Source organism: Meriones unguiculatus, chromosome 3 (genome assembly GCF_030254825.1).
Source record: "Meriones unguiculatus strain TT.TT164.6M chromosome 3, Bangor_MerUng_6.1, whole genome shotgun sequence".
In the NCBI taxonomy this organism is placed as follows: domain Eukaryota; kingdom Metazoa; phylum Chordata; class Mammalia; order Rodentia; family Muridae; genus Meriones; species Meriones unguiculatus.
Genome location: NC_083351.1, coordinates 154,666,928 through 154,682,842, shown reverse-complemented (window position 1 = coordinate 154,682,842; position 15,915 = coordinate 154,666,928). Strand labels below are relative to the sequence as shown.

General features: G+C 43.8%; 1 protein-coding gene across 22 annotated transcripts in view; it reads right to left on the bottom strand.

The window, feature by feature from the left end:
- Adgrl3 (adhesion G protein-coupled receptor L3) overlaps nt 1–12,296 on the bottom strand; it is a 780,523-nt gene extending 768,227 nt beyond the window's left edge. For all 22 annotated transcript variants that reach the window (XM_060380826.1, XM_060380806.1, XM_060380808.1 and 19 more), the window contains exon 1: nt 12,160–12,296. The gene's annotated coding sequence lies outside the window, so the exon portion shown is untranslated. The remainder of the gene's footprint in view (nt 1–12,159) is intronic.
- Between the last annotated feature and the right edge of the window lie 3,619 nt (nt 12,297–15,915).

The window sequence follows — 15,915 nt, the reverse complement described above, 5'->3', positions numbered from 1 at the left end:
TATAAATATATTCTTAGTATATAAATAGAGAATAATAACTAGAGAATATTGTGTAGTATTAAAACGATGCTCTCAAAAAATTAATGCCACTTGGAGGAGTTCAAGAAAATTTTACAATTGTGTATATAATCTCAGTTTCACTGAAGTACATAACGAATACAAAATGGGCAATTGATATGAATTTTCAAGTTCAAAATAACTCTGTGTGAGTACTGTGAAACAAGGAGTGTACTGCCTGGCTAGTTTTATGCCAACTTGACACAGCTGGAGTCATCTGAGATAAGGGAGCCTCAACTGGGCAACAGACTAGGGCATTTTCTTAATTAGTGGATGATGAGAGAGGGTTCAGCGTATCTTAGGTTGGACCAGCCTTGTGCTGGTGGTCTCTGATTTCATAAGAAAGCTGGATAAACAAGCCAGGTGGAGTAAGTTAGTAATCAGCATACCTCCACGGCCCCTGCATTAGCTCCTGCCTTTGGTTCCTGCCCTGCTTGAGTTACAGTCCTGACTTCATCCAGTGATGAACAGTGTTGTGAAAGTGTGAACCCTTTCCTCCCAGATTTATTTTGGTCTTGCTGTTTTATCAGTACAATAACGATCCTAAGTAAGATAAGGAGTATCAACACATAAATGGTTTCTGCCTCAACTTTTTGTTACCAATGCTTAGCGTTGAGTACGTTCTGTAACCATAAAATACAATTTAGATATGGTCTTCAAAATATGCAATAAGCTACAGAAGGATGAATGACTCAAAATTGAGTCAAATTGAGTCACTCAAAATGAGTGACTCAAAATTGCTGGGACTCAAGGAGACCCTGAGAAAGCATTAATGAAATTCCTCTGAATTAACAGTGAAAACTTCATTACACATCACACAGAATGATGTCATTTTACAATAAAGCAGACTAGTCGCTCATTTATAAACCTGATGCTTTCCTTTGTTTACCTTTTGTGTTGCTGTCGCTCTGTCTCGGCACTCCCTAAACTCAAGGAAGGAAACACACACAAGACACACAGGCACACTACTGCTATCTCACTGCCATCTATTATTCAAGAAAGGTCTCATTGAATAAATGTCTGCTCAGGGGCTCTGAGCAAATTTCATTTCTGAACGCTACTGTCTGCAGCCCAGCAGGCTGTTTCACAGAGATAAGATCACACATTTAATCAAACGCACCAAAAAAGGGAAATGCTTGCAAAGTTTGCTTAATACCATCAAATCACCAAAACACAGTGTTGATAGCATAGTGATTTCTAATGCTCTTTCTTCTTTAGGGACCTGCAATAAGGAAGATCACTATTCAAGGCAGTTCTTCTAATTAAACTTCTATTAACCTGTAAGATTTCTCCTAAATTATCTTCATATGTTACTACTTATACTGAGCTGGTACTAAAATTTTTAAAATAACATGACTTTCCAATTTAAATAAAAGAAATTAAAAATAAAAATAAAAATAAAAACAAGCTTTGCATGGCAGTAAATGCCTAGAACAGTGATGCTGAGGCAGGAGAATGAAGAGTTCAATGCCAGCCTGAACTATTGAAGTTAAAAAAAAAAAAGCACAAAGATCTGTAGAGGTGTCTCAGGCATTAAAGTGCTTCCCCTAAGGTGGCTATGAGCCTGTGGTATCACCACTGAGAAGGCAGCGACAGGGGATACTGAAAGCTCACTGGTCAGCTAGTCTAACCAAATTGGCAAGCTCCAGATTCATAAGGAGACGGCATCTCAAATAATAATAATAATGATAATGATAATGATAAATTGGAGGCTAGAGAAACGACTCAATAGTTCAGAAAGTAGTTAAGATTATTGCTCTCCTAGGATCTGGATTTGGTCCCAGGACCCACATGGTGGTTCACAACTACCTACAACTTCAGTTCCAGGGAATCTGATGTTCTCTTATGTCCTGTGTGTGATCCTACATATATGTAATGCACATAAGCTCACCTATCGTCACAGATTACATTCACACATGCATAGGCACGCACACACACACACATATTCACATACAGATACAAAATGTCAACAGATTTACCATCCTGCGCTCACATAAGTAATACTTTAGAGCACCACTTTACCTTGGTGGGTCATTGGGGCTTTGATGTTGACATAATGGAAAGAGATTAGATACCTGTCATTTGAAAACATTAGTATTAGATATACTTAGGTAAAGTTGCCTTGGAGTCATTGCATACAGATGAAGTTACTCAGCCTCAATTATTGGAAACATCCCACGTGCTGTACATTTGAAGAGTCTGTCTCTAAACAGAAGGTTTACTTGAATAAACATGTATCTCCATCTGAAGCATGACATAATGAGTACACTAGCCAGTGTAAATGCTCAAACAGATGGATGGATGCATATCCGTAAATGCACACTGGTCCTTCTTTTACTTCTGTTTACATTTGTTTTGTGCTGTGTTTATTCCCATTCCATAATCGTGTTTTTCCAGTTTCTGTTAAGATAACTATTTTTCCTATGCCCCCTTCCCTCAGCGTTCACTGCGTGACTCCTTTCTGTAAAGATATTCTGACTTCGCTGGTGACACGCAAACATGAGTTAGTTCTATCCTGAGTGCTGTCTGATGAGACATCGGGGAAGCCCTGTTCACATGGGTGCCTGTGTAATCTACTTAAAGCCTATAAGAAGGGCACTGTTCTCTGCAGTGTTCATATACAAGAAGAAGACAGCATTCTGGCCAAACCCGAGTTCAGTTAGGCCTTTGGACTCCACAGTAACTCTACCACAGAATGGAAAAGACAAAAACAAAAACAAAAACAAAACACGTCATTTATTCTGTAAATGGCATCTTCCAGGGTTTAGTAGGTTTCCACACTATGCAGAGTACTGGTGACTTGTGACAGCGTTTCGGCCACAGTGGGTGTTTCCGAACAAAAGCTGAAAATTTTTAAACCATGATTTTGCATGATTTTGTTGGGTTTTTGAGTATGGTATGTATCTACAAGATGACTCTTGACTATTTTCAATGAATGGTTTTCAGAGCCAGTTTTTCAATGCTGGTTTGTTATCAGTTAACAAACGTTTACTATATTGGACATTCAGATGATATAAACTGCTCTTCTGTATTCTGTGGAAAATCGTCTGGTGTCCATTGAGCCTTCCCTCTGAGTTCATTATCTTTCTATCCACAGAGGAAGCGCAACATCCTTACAGACTCTGATTTGCCAGTATACAGAGGTCGAATTCCTTATCCAAACTGCTTGGACAGAACTGCTCTGCGGTTTGAATATTTATTTGTTGCTTGTTTAACATCTATATGTATATAGTGAGCTATCCTGAAATGATACCCATGAAATTCACTCATCATTTCTAGGCAGCATGTATACCTTGTCTGCATGTGCATTTTTAATACATGACCTTGCATTTAAGGTCAGGTAAGTTTTGAATTTTAAGAAGAGAGTGGTTCAGACATGAGGGATTTCTGTTTTGAGATACTCAAGCTATATCAGACAGCTGTAAAAGCTAAGTATCTAATTTTAACTACAAAAAAAACCAAACATACCTTCTAAGCATTTTGGAGAAGGCAAAGTGGTAATATGGGTGGGGGCTTACAACTGAAACAGGAGCCCAGTGGAAGAGAACATGAAAAACTGTACTGATTTAGGTAAACCTCCATCCTTCCCCCCAAATGTTTCATCTAAAAAACACAGTAAACTCCCAATAAATGAACCATTTCAACCTAAAGCTAGCTTTGCAATTAAAATAAAAGGCGATACAAATAACATCTCATCTAAAGTTTTTAAGTTGAATATAAGTGAACATGACAACTGCAATATTATTATAAAGTGTTCATCATTTCAGAATTATTGTGGAATGCTTGACTGTCTCACTTTCAACAACTTCAAAGTTGTTGAAAATGAGACCGACATTTAACTGAAATTTTCCTAAACTGAAACAAACGTGTATTATTGTTAAAGGAAATAGGTGCCTCAGTTCTCCATCCATAGACAACTATATTTAATAAAATTTAATGTCCCTGGAAAACTTCTACTGAAGTCTAAAGCCACTACAAAGAAGAAAATGGATACACAAATGTGTTGTATTAATCAAAATTATTTCTCAATAGGTTCTTTGTCCATTCCTTGAAGTCATGATCAGTATTCTGAGTCAATTTTCAAACAACACACATTAGCTTCTGACAAATCAAGAACACAGAAAACTTGAAGGAAAGAAAATGCTCATGTAAATCAGCTAAGCCCTCCCTTGACTACCAGAAATCAAATCTCATGCAGAAAGATGGCCATCAGTCAGGCCCATTTCCTCTCACCCAAAAGTCTCTATTTGTAAGAGCTTTGAGCAAAGGAAGGGAGAAGGAAACCAAACCAAAACAAAACAGGAGACTGTTGAAAACCCTCTCACAGGGTCAGCTGTCAATGGAATGCATTTTAGTATTCAAGTTACCCACCGGAGCAGAACATCAAAAACCGGGCTGAGTCTCACCCTTATTCTCATAGGCTCAGGCTACTGTGAGCCACTGGGGGCTGTCTTGAATAGTAACACACTCTGTCTCTGCGGGATGCATAAACACCAACACAGCCTGATCAAACAGAGGGAGCTGGTGGGGGTGGGGGTTGTTTTGTTAATTTTTTTTCACTTGGCTTTCATTTTCTTGAGTCATACTTTCAAACTCTTAAGTGTGCTGCATCTTAGCCAGTCAGTTGTATAACATGGCAGGCTTTTTTTTGTTGTTGGTGATGTTTACCCCCATTCGATTCTTCTCAACTGCTATGTTATAGATTTTTCTTCTCCATGTAAAAACTAGATAATTAGAAGAGTCACACATTAAAAAGAAAAGGAAGACAAAAAGGAAGGAAGGAGGGAAGGAAGGAAGGAAGGAAGGAAGGAAGGAAGGAAGGAAGGAAGGAAAAAAGAAAGAAAGAAAGAAAGAAAGAAAGAAAGAAAGAAAGAAAGAAAGAAAGAAAGAAAGACAGACAAAGAGTACTCTTATTGGCAACAGTCACTGAAATACAGATGTTCATGCTCAACTTTAAACTTATTTATGAGCCTTTCAATACTTCTAGTCTTTAAGGCAATTTTTTGGGTTCTGAATTGTAAGATTTCCTTTGCATAATTCATGTATAGCAATCTTATGAGTACTTGTACTTTGAAGTTATAAATCTTTCAAAAGCATGGAAATCTGTAAATCTTGGAAGTGGATGATGACTTGATTTGGTTACAACATTGAGGCAGTTAATGCTTAAAGAGCTGTTGACACCCCGCGAAAAGAAGCTCTGCTGTTTAACTTGAAATGTCTTAAGTTAAATGGTTATTTTCATGACTTAAAGTCAATCTTCAGGCATAGTGAGGTGGATGTCAAAAGACCTTTTTTTTCCTGTCAGGATTATTTTTGGCAAGGAATTAGTAGCAGAACTTAACATTATTTTAGTTGAAGAGAAGGCATTCAGAAATGAGGATTTCAATGGTTAAAAAGGAGAGATAAAAGAAAGACCAGTAAGAGAAACAAACAACAGACCCCAAACATTTCTTAACAGCTTAGTAAAAACACTATTGATTTTCGTAGCTCATGAAGAACTCTTCAATTAAGAAGATGAAATTTGATTTAGCTAAGCTTTCTTAATGATTGTACTCAAGGCCATTTCTAATAACACTATGACTGGTAATGTCAGGTAACATAAGTCAAACGCTCCCTGAATCTTATTCTTCTTCCCTAAGCAGCAATGTGGGTTTACTCTCTTTTTTTCTCAGATGACACCTTGGATGCAGACCTGTGGATGTTGGAGAGTATATTCAGATGTCTCTAATCCAGGGGCCATTTCTGAAAAACTCATACTTTAAACAGTTTTTCACTCTGCCTATCTACACAGTAGGATTTAGATTCTCCAAAACTGTGAAAGCATCAATCCAAGTGCTGGGGTTAATCACAGTGACAGGCCTGATTCCAAACTTACATATATCCATGGAAAATATGTAAAAATGTGTAGAGTCTGTACAGGGCTCTCAATAGCTGTCCGAAAACTTGATTCCCAAGGACTAGAGTTCTCTAGTTAAACTTTAGCACCTAGTCAAGCTAATTTGTATGCAAAGCTTCCTTCACCATTAGTTAGGCATTTCAACCACTCATATACAGACTGAACCACAGGATATAATTACCCCAAGGATCCTTTTCACTGAAATGGCCTGTTGTGGTGCTTAGGTAGTGATTAACAGATTAAGTGTGTAGTGAGTCATCTTGATATCACTTCAGAAAAGTGATTTCCTCCCTAATAATTCCCAAGATGCATAAATATTCAATTAGGGTCTTTGAAACTAGTTTTAATTGAGCATTCACACTACCCAACTTCAACCTTAGCACAAACTGACAAAGGTGTTCTATTAATTTCTCCTATTTAAAAAAATGCTATCAACTCTCCATGAATTGCAAGGTCTAAGAATAAAATAAGGATCTTTTACATGAAACTTTTAAATTTAGAAAGATTTTAATGTACACTATGAAGTAGTGATGTGAAACGTAACAGCATATCTGGATCACATAGGGAATTGATTAATGTTTCCTAGGACTCTTGAGAGATCAGTATTAATGACAATGATAATCATGATGATAGCAATAAAGGCAGCAGTCACTGACTATTTATTATTATCGTGTTCCAGAAACTGTTTCCAAACCTCTTAGTATATTTGCCTATTGTATTTTCACAACAGTCTGTGAATGTAATACAACTGCCAACCCCATCAGAGTAAAGGAGGAAACTGAGGTACAGTGAGATCAAATGTCCGGCCCCAAGTCAAATAGATTCTCAAAAACCTAGGCAACCATGTGCTTTTCTTTACCGCTACAGCATTCTTCCTTTCTAGATAAATGAGCTATGCCTCATGAATAGCTTTAAATTTCTTTTCTCTTGGCTCCTCTACACTCATCCAAGTGCCAGTCAGCAGCTCTTACTGGATACCCGTGGGATGGCCAAAACGCTTACCATCAAGCTTTCCACAGAACGTTGAGGAACACAGGAACAGTACTACCGGGGAACTAGTAAACACAACATCTACAGCCTGCCCGTGCTTTTGAAGCTTGAATTATACTTGATCACTCCTCCTAGATGTTCCCTTTTATGGTCACGTGATGACATTATGAGGAGGAAGATGTGGGGAAAAGTTTCACTGGGTCTCAGTTGCTTTGGTCACAGGATTCCCTTATACTCTTTAAGACAAGATTTATAAAGTGTCCTTTGAGAGTGCTATGGGAAATTGTCACTGATATATATATATATATATATATATATATATATATATAGTAAACCGGAAGTTCCATAAAAGGCAGGAAAGCACAGTGCACATGTCATATGCCAGCAGAACAATGATGTCATCATGATCCACACACCTTCTGGAAATCTCAACTGTACATGAATGAAAGGGAGAGCAAAAGGCAAACAATATTGAAAGGTGATTATGAAAACTTTTTTTTTTCTTTGCAGATCTTTGATGGGGTCTCACAACCCTCAAGTTCCCAGAAACATACTTAGAGAGTCCTGGTCTAAGAACATTCTTGGTTCGACACAACAACTGAGCTGTAAATTTGACAAGACAGATGGCTGTCGGTCAGGTGATTTATTTCTCCATCCCAAACACAATTCTCAGTATGAAATGGATTGCACATTAACACGATTCCATTTAAACTTCTGAGTAATATAGGCCAAAATTTTAACTTCATTGGTCTGCATTTACTCTTATAAAGACATTCATTAACATTAAGTCTCTTTTTATAATGTCAGGAGGACATACTAGGACATGAATAATTTCATTATCTACTAATATTTATTGAATCTGGGGGCTGGAAATATAACACAGTGGTAAAGCACTTGCCTGTCTAACACCCTTGAAGTACTAGGTTCAAGTTCTACTACAGAGGGAGAAAAAGAAAAAAAAAGGCTTAAAGTACTCCTCCATGCTGAAATAGAGGCAGAACTCCACCAACCCTAAAATAAATGGAGGCAGTTCCTTTGGAGTAAGACAACCGGTCAACTAGTGACGTGTTTTTACATTTTGTGTTTGTCAATGAATGAATATAAAATTCAGAATTCTAAAAGAAACATTACACTTGGTTATTTGTGAAGTAGAATTAATTTCATTAATACACAGACCAGGAAAATCATTAAACACATTTTGCAAAGGGAGGGGGAATGCACAGCATAGAAATCATTAATGTTATCTATGGACAAGTTCTTACTAGGGTTTCGAATGTATGTAAGCATCGGTATCAAGTTCACAGTGAATGAACAACTGGAGTTTTCTCTGCAGGAATTAAAAATCTCCATAACCACTTGCACTCACACACAGTGACTGTGCTCATGTGTGTTTGAGTGAGATAACAAAGAAAAAGTACCCCAATGCCCTTACATTTGACGGCTTTTGTTTTCTTATTAACGAAGGCATTCTTTCAGCAAAAGCATTTGCACAGAATAAAAAGCCAGGGATAATCTAAAAAGCAACAATAATCTAAGCATACACATGCCCTACTGAAGGAAACAAAGGTTAAGTTACAATGTAGCCTAGACCCACCCTAAGTGAGCAAAGGCATAGTTTGAATGTAATGCAAATCTAAGGAGTCACAGGCAAAAGAGCCATTTGTGAAACTTAGGGAAAGCTGAGCTGCCTCTCCTCCCAACCACTCTCAGGATAGTTCACACCAGGCAAAACTAAGCATCTCAAGCATTTCTCAAAACCAGTGCAGGATCCTAAATGCAAAAATCACGCTCAGGTTTCCTTGCTGGTTTATGGAGCAAAATGCCCTTTTCATTTGGCAGCCCTTTCGAAGGAGTTTCCAGCAAACTGTAAAGTGGCCCAGATCAAATCTGAGAAACAATTTCAGTTTTCCATTATGATTTTAGTAACTTCAGTATCAGAGATCTCATAATCATGTTTAATCTGTTACTTACGATTCCTGCCTATAGCTCTTCTGAATCAAAGGTAAATCAAGTCCATAAAAAAAAATGTTGCCTGTTGCTGAATACTAGAAACAATGTCAGGCATAGCAGCTGGAGCCAGTACATCCCACACCTGCCTAATGGGCTGGGGTTAGGGGTGCATGGGGGGATGACCTGCAAACTGCAACGAGAATATTATGAAGAGAATTGTGTCATAAAGACCTCCCATTCATAATTTTTAGCAGGGCTCTCCATCTGAAGCATAATCACACGACGCAACCTCAACGGAGACATCGAAAGCATTTCCCCAGCTGGCAAATCGCAGGGTGGCTTACCACTCTTCCAGCTAGGGATGCCTGATGCAGCCCAACATCACCACCTTAAGAAATAGCTAACACAAACCCTGGTACTCATCACGCCTCCTTCTCTGGGTAGGCGGTGGTCCACTCAACCACAGACTCCAGAGGAGCAGATTACTGAATGTTTAGTGAGAAGCAAGTGCTGAAGAATGGCAATCAAATACTCTTGACATATTCACCTTTGGCTCAAGACAGCGCAATAGGTTGACAGACTTAGTCCTAACGACATAAGGACCTGTGGAATGTATGACTGCTAGGAAGCACATGCTGCTAGGAAACAGAGCAGATCTGACGGGATCTCCCAGCATGAAGACTGCAAATCACCGTGGTGAGAGCCTCGGGAAGGAGAGGGAAAGTATTCTTCAGTCCTCAGAAATGTTTGCAAGTACAGAGACTTTCACACAAACCCCCTAAAAAGGGAGAAAAAAAGCATAGGAAGCAAGGTTCTAGGGGTTTAAAAGTCATAACTGTAAGGATTTCTTATCATTATGGACATGGTCACTTACAATATATCTTACAAATACCTTATAAAATATAACTTACTCAAATTAGGCAACAGTGGATGATTTTGTACTTGTCCTTTGTAACCTATGCTTTACTGAACTGGTCAGAAACTTAATAAAAGTATACTTAGAAAATAAAATGCCCATTTATAAAGATGTATTTTTTAAAAGTAAACTACAACTTAGCCATCTTCAATAAACATCAAAGTAGTCAGAAGTAATATACAACAAAGTAATGCAATATATTTTACTCATTGCATTTTAAAAGTACTTCTCTTTGGAAGCATAACTTTATTAAGAAGTGTTTATCCCTGCACATCTGTTACCCATTCCTTCATTAGTTAAAGGAGAAAAACAAAGCTGAGAGGGATTTCAGCATAAACATCCCCTTGATTTCTACACAAATTACTTGATATCCTCTTTGGGTGACACAGGAAAAAGACCGACAATTCTACTTGTAATCCGCATACAGATAAATTGGGCTCAAGAACTGCTGACCACTTAGTACCATTATAGATTGGAAAATGAATTAGGGAGCTGGCTAACCCCTGTTATCTCATAGGCAAATGTAGCTGACTTTCCAAATGCAAAATCACTAAAGTCTTTTTTTTTTTTTTCAGATTCGACGGTGGCATTCTTGAACTAGCGATGACAGCCATATGACACTAAAATTAACAGACCTATTTACTTCAGAGCAAAACACAGAAGGCATTTTTCCCCCTTCCTGCCAGAGTCTGTGTCTCCTCATTTCCCCAGCAGCTGGCTGCAAAGATGTAAAATCAGAGGTGCAAGCAGCCTTACACTTCCTAATGAGTAATCCACCCAGGAAAGTAAACACAACAGACAGGAGCAGGTTCGGCTCTGAGGGAGGCAGTGGCAAAGATGCTTACACTGTTGTTTCCAATGTTCTCTAAACTACTGCAGTCAGGGACCACGGGAGCCTTGGGGAGGAGACACTCGGGAGGCGGCTTCCAAGGCTCCAGTTCGCCCAGCTGCTCTATCACTGGCCATCAATAAAAGCAACACACGTTTCTATTCGGGCGAGGAAAGTGGCCAGATCATTCCAGAGATCAGGGATTTCTGCAGGCTAGACTTGATTACTGCAAATGTGAGAGGGGTGTCTGCCCTAGCAGCTCCTCATCAAGGCCAGTCTGGGGTACCTGGAGCTCTGCACCAGCGACTCCAAGCCCTGCACGCATCTCCAGGGGAGAGGGAACCTGCCGCCAGGCTTCCTTGCAACCCCTCCGGGCCTCCTCAAACCAGATTTTCCAGCTAAGCAGATCCCAAGCGGTTTCAACAAACAAGCTCTACTCAAGTAGCTTCAGGTCTCCTCTGCCTGCACAGCCTTCCTGCCACCCCAAGCGCGCAGGATCCTATACACACATACAACACGCACGCCTACCCCTGGCCAACTACCCCTACAAACACTGGCTGCACTGCTGGACATCTGGCATGCTCAGCTGCCGCCACCGAGGTAGAACCAGAGGCTGGGTAGCGGTAGTCCCTGAGCGCCCCTTCAGAGAGACTGTCCCTCTCCCACGAAAAGCACCTAGGTGCCTGCTCTCCTACCTGTAACCCGCCACCACGGCCACCTCTGCTCTGCCCACCGCACCCTGGCGCCGCGGCCGCCCCGACCCATTGAACACCCTCTGTACCCTGGGTGCTGGCTCCCAGCACGGCTCAACCCTTCCCACCCATGAAAGTGGCAGCCTTCTCCAGCTGTAATCGCCCAACAAAGCCTAGGCACACAGGTCTAAACCAAACTGCCTTGAAGGGGACACGCATGAGGGATGCCCGGAGGCAACGCGGTTCCACTTCTCAGGGGCGCGACCTGGGCAGTCTCAGACACCTTAAATGCTCCAGGGAGGGACACACCAGGTTCACCACCCCACGTTCGCCATCACCCCAGAGCTGAGTTCCTCACCGGGTCCCTGTTCGTCCTCTAACCCGTTCCCACTTCCAATGTTGCTCCAGCCTAGCGGAGAAAAGGCGCCCCCTCGGCTGCTTTCTGCCCCTACCAAAGGACGGCATTGGGGTGACAGGGGAGGGGAAACGCGCGGGTTGGGATTCGTTCCTGTCACCCGGCGTGTGCGAGTGACAGTGCGCGGGTTCTCCTCTCCCCTACACCTCCCTCTGTCACCACATCGCCCAGTAGCTGGTAAAACCTCGAACCCATGCCAAACCCCGGCGCCCACCAGCCAGGAGGCTCCATTCCCGCCCCGCATCACGACTAGATGAGTGTGCGCGTGAGGGCGAGTGTGCGAAGGCGAATGTGTGAGTGGAAGGGTGAGTGTACGTGAACCGCGCACCCTCTCGGGTTGCCCGCCCAGAGGGTGCCACCGCCTGCGCCCGACCAGGGCGAGCACTGTTACGAAGAGCGCAAAGAATAAATTACCTTCCGTAACCGCCGGTCCCTGAGATGGTCCCATCAGTTGCTCAACAACCTGCAACCCGGTACAGTTCTCCACAATCCATCCATTGAGCCCCGGGGCAAAAGAGAAAAAAAAAAAAAGAAAAAAGAAAAAAAACCAAAAACAAAACAACAACAAAAAAAGATGGACCGGCCCCAGTGTAGACACCCCAGCCAGCCACACCGAGCGAAGAACCGTAATCAAAACGCAGAGACGGCAGGAGGGCGGAGACCCCAGTCAAAGAAACAACAAAAAGTGTCTCTTTTCCTTTCTTCTTCTACACGGCCATGGAGAAAGGGGGGACGCCGGGAAAAGCCAAAAGCTAGTCTTCCTTTAGGTTTCCTCGCTTCACACGCCCCAGGGGGGGCCGGAGCGGAGCAAAGAGAAGGAGGGTTCAAATGTCTCTCCCAGGGCACAGTTGCACAACTTCGGAGTCAGGCTGTGTCTCCGGCTGCAGCCCGCGGACCCGAGCGGGAGCTATTAACATGCGGCAGTCATAACCGGGGCTGCTTCTCTTCCTCTTGCAGCCGCCGCCGCCGCCGCCGCCGCAAGAAAAGCCGCTGCTGAGGAGACCAAAAATCTTCCACCATCCCCCCCGCCGCAGCCGATCTTTATATCCAGTTCTCCCACCCCACCCCCCTTCTCTTTCTTTTTCTTCTTCTTCCTCGTCCTCCCCTTTCCGCCTCCGAGCGGGAGGGAGGGGATAGGTAGGGGCAGCGGCGAGGGCCAGCGGTGGCTTCTCCGCCCAGCCCTCCTCGCCGTCCTCCCCCTGCTGCCCCCGAGGTGCTCCGGCAGTCGAGGGTCCGCTCCGCCGCCCGCAACCCTCTCCGAGGACGACCGAGGAGGCGCGAGCCGAGCAAACTCCTTCCCCGGGGTTGCACGGCGCGGACGCGCGCGGGCAGAGCGGGCGCCGGGCCGGCCGGGGGGTTGGCGGGCCCCCGAGCTCCGGTGCTGCCCGGATCAGCTCGCCGGCGGGGCCGGGTGGCTGCGGGCATGCGGGAGCTTCATTGCGCAGCCCGGGCTCCGAGCCGCCGCCGCCGCCGTCCCCGCCAAGCGCCTCGTCCGCCGGCTCGGGGTCCCTTCTTCTTCTTCTGGACTCCCTCCCCGGAGCCACTGAGGCTCGGGGCGCCCTCCGGACACGCACACGCTCTTCCCCGCGCGCGCGCACACACACACAGGCACAGGCACACACACACACACACACACACACACACACACACACACACACACACACGGGCGGGCTCCGGCCCCGGCACACCGCGCAGCCCCCGCGCTCGCACAGCCGGAGGAAGAGGAGCGGTGCCAAGGGAATAAATAAATAAATAAATAAAAGAGAGCGAGCGAGAGAAGAAAGGAAGGGGAGGGGGGCGAGTCACAGGCGGTGGCGGCGGCGGCAGCTGCGGGAGCGGAGGCAGCGCGCGGTCCGCGAGATGCCAGCGGCAGCGGCGGCGGTGGCGGCGGCGGCTCCCTCCCGGCCCGGCCGTGCCATCTGCATCCCCGCTCCTGGGAACTGGAGCGAGCGCTGCGGGCTGAGCGGGCGGAGGCGACCGACGCGCCCGCGGACAGGCAGCGTGCTCGCGGCGGCGGCGGCGGCGGCCAACGCAGCCGAGGCCGGAGTGAGCCACCGGCGGGGCGACGGGCGAGAGAGAGCTCCCCGGACCCGGGGAGGGGGGCTCCAGCCAGGGAAAGGGGCGGCCGCCAAAACCCGGATCTGGAGTCCGCGAGGGCTTCCCGGGCGCGGGCTCCACCTAGCCGCTCCGTGGAAGCTTGGAGGTGGGAACCGCGGGGCTGCTAAGGGAGGCTTCCCTTGCAGGGTTCCTCAGACAAAGGGTACCTCTCTCCTGACTAGGAGCATGCCTATGTCTCTCTCTCTTCTCTTTTCCTCCCCTCTTTCTCCGCTCCCCCTTTCCACTCTCCTCCACCACCACCCCCTCTCCACTCGCTACCTCTTCACTCTCCCTGCCTCCCTCCTGTTCTCCCCTCCCTACCCCCCAGGTAGGTGAATGAGGTACCAGGCTGGGAGTTCTGCCAGTGTCTTTTTTGCAGGTGCAGATTACTCCACGCGTTCTTTCTGCGGGTGCAGACTTCTAAAGCATTCCCTGCCTTTTGGTCCATTTCATGTTCCTTGAAACTTACCTCAATGTATAAGTTCATGGCAAAAGTACGTCTTTCTCCGAATAAAATGGGGCATAGAGATTCAATGACTTTGATTTCACATCAATAAAAATTACCATAAAGGATACAGAAGAGTCTTGATTCTAACTCCATGCCTTCTGTCACTGTGAAGTTTGCTCAAGTGACCTTTGTCAATTATTGCACCTCCTTGCGATTCTTTTGTAAATGAAATTGTTAAGCATGTAACTGTTTATTTTCTCCTCCTATAAAATTTCATCACTTCAGATGACTAAGGAGGTAGTTCCTATATCAGCATACTCCAGTGACTAAGATTTATTGTATGAACCAAACATGTATGTCACATTCCTATTCAAGTCCCCCACGTTGCATAACGTTGAAGAGCATCATAATGATCCAATGCCCTGTGGGAATTTCTAACGAGCTAACTTCAACCCCAGCAGACCTGTAAACCTAACCATTGTCATAATAAGCCCATCATCCCCACCACAAGTGACTATTAGAATTGAATTTATCCTTCAAAGCTCAACTCACAGGTCACATTCCCCAAGAAGCCATTTCCTGCCAATCCCAAGGTGAGGAAATATGTTCTTGTAACATATGATATGTGATATCCTCACCATATCCATTATCTTCTCTGTTATACTTTGGATCCTAAGCGCTCACCAAAGGTCTTTATGTTAAAGACCTGATGATATTGGGGCGTAGCAGAACTTTTAAGAGGTTGGGCCTGCTGTAAGGATGTTAGGACCTTGAGGATGCAGCTTTGTGAAGGATATAGCGACACCCTCCTTGCGCTCAGCTGCCCAGTCACCGAGGTGAACAGCTTTGCCTTGCCATACAATCACAGGCATTGTTCTGTACCATAACTACCAAAACAGCAGAGCAAATTAAGCATGGTCTGAGGCCTCTGAAACTGTGAGCCAAAATAAACCTTCCCTCCCATGAGGCTGCTTCCTCTAGCTATGTTGTCACTGGAACGAAAATACTACTAAGCAGCTAACTAGCCCTCAAAGCAGTTTGATAGTACGTCCACCGCAGCACCCATTCCCTGCTGCTTATTTCTGGCTCTCTTTTTTAAAATAATTAGCTGCTGGTCCATATATCTTCTCAGATTATAAGAGCTATTTTAAAGATAAATTCCAGGTTTAACATTCTGTATTAGGAAAGATCATACTATATCCATAGTTCTTTGAATACCTAGTAATTCATTTAGGAGTGGGGAACAGAACGTTAAAGAGATTTAATGGCTGAATTCTGACCAAGTAGATTTTTTATTGGCTCAAGTGTGGCTGCTTGAATTTCCTTAATACAGGACAGCTAAGAACTCACATGGGTATCTGAATATAAACTGAAATCTGGACTCACTTGTAACTTAAACAAACAGCTTCACAAAGAATGGACTAGCAAATTGTGATAAGAGACTGTTAATTGTAAAGGAAGTAATATGGAACAACTGATTTCCTATTTACAGTATGCTTGATGGGCATAGTTAGAAAAATAATAGGTTATTTTTAAATGTATGGGATATAAAATAAATCAAAAGATATTAAATATTGTTAGTGAGGGCAGTAGAAAGATAAATATAAATAACTCATAGATATAAC